Here is a 6,656-nt window from a genome sequence, read left to right as displayed (position 1 = left end):
GACCTCCCTCCTCTTTGCTGTGTGGGGTCTTGAATCATCTACTTCCTGTCTTTGAGCCTGTAATATAAAAGGCTAAAAATACACCTGAAACTAAAAATGACTGACATCATCATCTGTAAGTGAGTATAAATAATACCTGCCTAATGAGGTTATTGGGACGGTTTATGTAAGAAACCAAACACAGAACTTGAAATGGTAGTCATACTGGTCACGTTAGGTAGGTGTGCATGTATATATGCATGTATATACATGTATCTGTTCACACATGTGTCACAGTCCAGGAATATGTTTTCCCAGCTAGCTTCCACATATGAAGGATATTTTGAGGATAGCTTGCTTCTTGAGCCTTGTCTCCGTACGGTGTCCTCTAACTGCATCTATTTTCCTGCAGATAACATGACTTCATTTTCTTTACGGTTGTGTACATGCCTGTGTATCGCATTCTCCTCCTCCATTCATCCGTTGTTCAGTACTCACTCTGAACCGTCATTTGGCTAGTGTGAACACTGATAGGATGGCGGGGTCATTCTAATAAGTTGATGTATGAAGGTCTATTTTGAGGGAATTTCATATTTTCACAGTGTGTGAAGATTCCTTCTCTCCCCCTTCCCCCCACATGCCACATCCTCATTGACATTTTGGTGTTATTCATTTTCTTTCTTTTTTTTTTGCCAGTCCTGGGCTTGAGCTCAGAGCCTGAGCACTGTCCTTGGACTTTCTCAAGGCTAGAGCTCTACCACTTGAGCCTCAGCACCACTTCCGGCTTTTTCCTGTGTATGTGGGACCGAGGAATCGAACCTGGGTCTTCGTGCATGCTAGGCAGGCACTTACCACTAGGCCAAACTCCCGGCCCATCTTTCTTTTTTAATATAGGTACTGGGGCTTGAATTCAAGGCCTGGGCTCTGTCCCTGAGCTTCTGTGTTCTAGGCTCGTGCTCAACCACTTGAGCTATAGTCCTACTTCTAGATTTTTGGTGGTTTGTTGGCAAGAAGAGTGTCAGGGACTTTCCTTGCCAGACTGGCTTCAAACCTTGATCCTCAGATCTTAGGCTCCTGAGTAGCCAGGCTTACAGGTGCAAGCCTCTGGTGCCCAACTCCTGAGATTTTTTTTTTTCTCTCAAATCTAATGGCTCTACCACTTGAGTCACAGCTCCATATCTGGCTTTTTGGTGGTTTATTAGAAATAAGAGTCTTCAAGATTTCCCTACCCAGGCTGGTTTCAAACAAGGATCCCCAGATTTCAGCCTCCTGCAAACCCAGGTCTTCATGCATGCTAGGCAAGCACTCCCAGCCCAAATACATTGCAATTTTTTTTTCCTGGTTGTGGGGCTTGAACGATGGGCCTGGGCACTGTCCCTGAGCTCTTCATCTCCAGGCTAGTGCTCTACCAATTGAGCCACAGTGCCACTTGCAATGTTTGTTTTTTCTTGATGGCTGCCATTCTAACTAGGAGACGGATTTTAGTGTGGTTTTGATTTGTATTTCCTTTATGGCTAAAGATGTTGAACATTCCTTATGTGAGGAATCGAACCTGGTCTTCATGCATGCTAGACAAGCACTCTACCACTAGATCAAGCTCCAGGCCTTTTTTTTCCCTCTAGAGCCAAGGACTGAATTCAAGACCTTGCACTTGCCAGGCCAAGTGCAAATCTCTAACCATTTTGCTGGGGGGGGGGGGAGGGGAGGCAGTCCTGGGTTTGAGCTCAGGGCCTGAGCACTGTCCTTGGACTTTCTTAAGGCTTGAGCTCTACCACTTGAGCCTCAGCACCACTTCTGGCTTTTTTCTATGTATGTGGTACCGAGGAATCGAACCCAGGTCTTCCGTGCCTCCGAGGTAAGCATTCTACCACTAGGCCAAACTCCCACCCCCCCCCCTACTTTTTTTTTGGTTGTGGGGCTTGAGCTCTGAGTGCCGTCCCTGAGCGATTCAGCTCTATCACTTGAGCCACAGGGCACCACTTCCAGTTTTCTGATGGTTAACTGGAGATAAGAGTCTCATGGACTTTTATGCACCTTCTCGCTTTGAACCATGATCCTCAGATCTCTGCCTCCTGAGTAGCTAGGACTACAGATGTCAGTCTGGCCCATATATATATATATATATATATATATATATATATATATATATATATATATATATTTGTTTGTTTTTTGTTGTTGTTGTTTTTGGTTGTTCATGGGACTTGAACTCTGGGGCTGGGCACTATCCCTGAGCTCTTCATCTCAAGGCTACTGTCTTATCTCTTGAGCCACAGTGCCACTTCTGGTTTTCTGGTGATTAATTGGAAATAAGAGTCTCATGGACTTCAGTGCCTGGGCTGGCTTTGAACCATGATCCTCATATTTCAGCCTCCTAAATAACTAGGATTACCATGCCTGGCTCATTTGTGATTCTTACACAAACTATGTTCAATTCACTTGCCCATTTATTAATCAGATTACTTGATTTTGCTGTTTGGTTTTCTTTGAGCTCATTGTATATTCTGGATTTGAATGCTTTATCTGTTGATGAGCTCCAAAGATGTTCTTTCATTCTGTTTATTGCCCTTTGATTCTGATAATTGTTTTGTTTTCTTTTTCCTTTTTGTGGGTCACAGGGCTTGAATTTGGCCTGGTCATTGTTCCTGAGCTCTTCAGCTCAAGGTTACCCTTGAGCCAAGCCCCACTTCACAGTTTCTAGAGGTTTATTGTCGATAAGAGTCTCACGTCCTTTTGTGCCCGGACTGGCGTTGAATCTTGATCCTCAGATCTCAGCCTCCTGAGTAGCTAGGCCAGGTGTGAGCCACCTGGCCTGGCTGGTAATTGTTTCTTTTGCTGTGCAGAAACTTTTAAATTTGATGTAAGTTCCCCATGTCAGTTTCTATACAGAAAATAATTACCTGTACCTATAACTTCCAGGGTTTCTGTGGCAGTTTTAGGTTTGAGTTCTTTGATCCATTGGAGTTGATTTTTGCACAGGGGAAGAGCTCGACGCCTGGTTTCAGTCTTTTGCATGTGAAGACCCAGAGTTCACAGGCCCATTTGTGGAAAAAGCTGTCCTAGATTGTGTGTTCTTGGCTCCTTTCCTGAAAATTAGATGGCTGTGTGTGTTTTGTTAGTTGTGGGGCTTTTTGTCATTATAGTTCTGTGGTATAATTTGAAGTCTGGTATTATAACACCAGACATGCCCTGTGTACTTAAAATGGCTTTTCCTATTTAGGGTCACTGGTTCCTCCATCTGAATTTATGAACTGACTCTTAATTTCTGTGAAGAATGGCGCTGGATTGTGATGGTACCGTGTCGTGGCTGTGGACTTCTCTGGGCAGGAAGGCCAACTTCACAGCGTGCACGAGGGCTGGGAATTGTCTTCTTCAGGCTGGAGTAGGCAGGCTCTGTCTCCCACTGCAGTCTGCATGCTTCATACACCACAAGCCCCACGCTTCACGGTTGTCTTCAGTTGAGTGACAGAATTCTCTTCTTGCCAAGAGAGTGAAACTGTGTGCATCCGCCATGTCCTCATATTCGAGTTCTGATTTGTCTCCTGGTGCCTCTGCTGTGTGGTTGGCAGAGTCCCAGGCGTCGCTGCCAGGCATCTGGAGCCACGGCATCGGACGGGTTCCCTGGGTGCTGTGAGTTCTCACCACGGGTGCCAGGCCAGTGCTTCTGCGCGGGACTCTGGAAGCAGTTTCAAGTCTCATTCACTGGAAGATGAGAAAACATCCCATGTTCATGGATTGGGAGAATGTGGAATTGCCCAATTGCCAAAAGTAATCTACAAATTCAAAGCAACATCCATCAGAATTCCAACAGGAGTCCTCACAGAATCTGAACACTCAACCTCAAGTCCACATGGAAGCAGAGGGGACCCTGAATGGCAAAGTAATTCCAAGCAAAAAGAGCACCATGGCAATCATCATAACACCAGACTCCAAACTATACCACAGAGTCAAAACAGCTTGATACTGGCATTGGAGAAGGGGGGGGAGGGCAGAGGAGGAGGGGGAGGGAGAGGAGGGGAGAGGGAAGGGGAGGGGAGAGGGAAGGGGAGGAGAGATGGAAGGGGAGGGGAGAGGGAAAGGGAGGGGAGATGGAAATGGGGCTTGAACTCAGAGCCTTGTCTCTTGCTTGGTTTTACCACGCATTGCTGATGCAACACCCCTTGAGTCCCATCTCCACTTTTGGCTTTTTGCTGGTTAACTACAGATAAATCCCTTACATCTGTCTGGCCAGGCTGACGTTGAACCATAATCTTCAGATAGCAGTAGAGTAGGTAGGATTACAAACATGACCCACTGGTGCCCAGCTGGCCAAGGAGTGAAGAACAGACAATGGAGAAAAGACAGCCTCTCCAACAAGTGGTACTGGGAGCACTGGAAGCGGAGCTGTGGACCAAGTGGTAGAGCACCAACCTTGAGCAGAAAAAGTTAAGGGACAGCTCCCAGGCCTACGTTCAAACCCAGCATGCATGCATGCATGCATGCACACATGTGCACACACACACACACACACACACACACACACACACACACACACAGAGTTTGTTTCTCAACAAAAGCACAGCTCCTTGGTCTCAGCTGACACCAAAGCCTGTGTATGTCTCCCTGCTCTCCAAGAGGCTCTCCTGCACATCCACTCCTATCTATACTCACTGCAATTGCCTAAAGCTCTTACCTTGGGAAGCCAAGGTCACAAGAGCAAAAGACAGAAATAGCAGAGGGCTGGGTGCAGTAGCTCACACCTGTAATCCTAGCTACTCAGGAGGCTGAGATCTGGAGATCAGAGCTCAAAGGTAGCCCTAGTATAAAAGTCCATGAGACTCTTCTCTCCAATTCACTACCAGAAAATAGGAAGTAGTGCTGGCTCAAAGTGGTAGAGTGCTAGCCTTGAGCTGAAGAACTTAGGAATAGCACCTAGGCCCAGAGTTCAAGCCCCATGACCAACACAAAAACAGAAAGAAAGAAAAGAAAGAAAGAGAGTGAAAAGAGAGAGAGGGAGGGAGGGAGGGAAGGAAAGAGAGAGAGAGGGAAGGAAGAAAGAGCAAAGAGAAAGTGACTGCCCTATACAGGATGGCTCTGGATGCCCAAAGAGGCTGGAAACCACTGTGCTGGCTCAGATAGGATTCCTGTCTTCCTTTTTTCCCCCTTCTCTCCTTTCCTTCCCTCCTCCCATCCTCAAGAGCTCAAGGAGAACAGTGCCCAAACCTTGAGTTCAAGCTCCACGACCAAAAATAACAACAAAAACAATCTTAATTCTAAGTACTTAAGAATACTACCCCCCCCCAAAAAAAAGCTGGGCACCAGTGACTCACACCTGTAATCCTAGATACTCAGGAGGCTGAGATCTTAAGATTGCAATTCAAAGGCAGCCTGAGCAGAAAATTCCCCAAGAGAGTCATCTCTAGTTAACTACTCAAAACCAAACCAAACCAGAAGTGGTGCTGTGGCTCAAAGTGGTAGAGCACTAACCTTGAGCAAAAGAGCTCAGGGACAGAGCCCAGGTCCCGACTTCAAACCCACCAAAACAGAAAAAAGAATACCCCCCCACCACAAAATACTTACGTAAAGAATAGTGTCTGTTAATACTGGGTGGGGCATGTTTGTAATCCCAGAATTTAGGGGCTGAGTAAAGAGGATCAACAGTTCTTAGAGTATTTAACAAGATCCTAACTTGGAAAGGGGTAGGGAATGGGGATGGGTGGGGGGAGAAGAGGAGGAAAAGAAAAGATCTATCAGGACCTAAAGGAGGTGAGACCTTGTAACATGCTCAACTCGTGAATTTCTGAGAGGATACATTTAGAACGTAACATTCATCAACATGAATGAACTGACCACACAAATTCTGGATCAACGTGATTATTCCGAAGTTGTGGCATGTATGATGAATACATCAAAGAATCAGTGGTTTTCCCAGCATCAAACAAATAGAATTTGAAATTTTAAAACACGATGCTGTTTACATTCTCAGTTCAAAAGAATGAAAAACTCTGGTATAACTACAACAAAATATGTACATGAGTGACATCAGTAAGACCACAACACACTAACAAAAGGAATAAAAGGAGATCTAGGAGCCAGCATAGTGGCTCACACCTGTAATCCTAGCTACTCAGGAGGCTGAGATCTGAGGATCAAGGTTCAAAGCCAGCCCTTGGCACAAAAGGACCCGAGATTCTTATCTCCAATTAACCTCTAGAAAATAGGAAGTGGGGCTTGGCTGGAGGGTAGGGTGGTAGCCTTGAGCTTGAAGAGCTCAGGGTCAGCGCCCAGGCTGAGTTCAAGCCCCATGATCCACCAAAACAAACAAACAAATAAACAAAACACCTAGGTGGAGCAAAGAGCCACATCAATGTCACCAAGATGTCTGTTTTTCCTAACTCCATCTAAAGATCAATTCTTCCCAAATCAAGACCCCAGCAAGTCATTCTGTGGATATCAGATTTTTGAAGTTAGGAGGGGTGCCGAAGCTTCACGACTTTGATACTTATCGTAAAGCTACACAGTGTGGTTGTATTGCATTAGTGGGGGAAAAAATAGATCGACAGAACGGTGAAAATAGCTGGGTGCTGGAGATGTGAAGATTTTTCAAAGCCAACCTGAGCAGAAACTCCAACTGCCAAAAAATCAGAGGTGCAGCTGTGGTCAGTGGTTGAGTAGTAGCCTTGGGCACAGAAGCTCAG

This window comes from Megascapheus bottae, chromosome 2 (genome assembly GCF_031878675.1).
Source record: "Megascapheus bottae isolate mThoBot1 chromosome 2, mThoBot2.hap1, whole genome shotgun sequence".
Taxonomy (NCBI): Eukaryota; Metazoa; Chordata; class Mammalia; order Rodentia; family Geomyidae; genus Megascapheus; species Megascapheus bottae.
Note: the sequence above shows the minus strand (reverse complement) of the source record.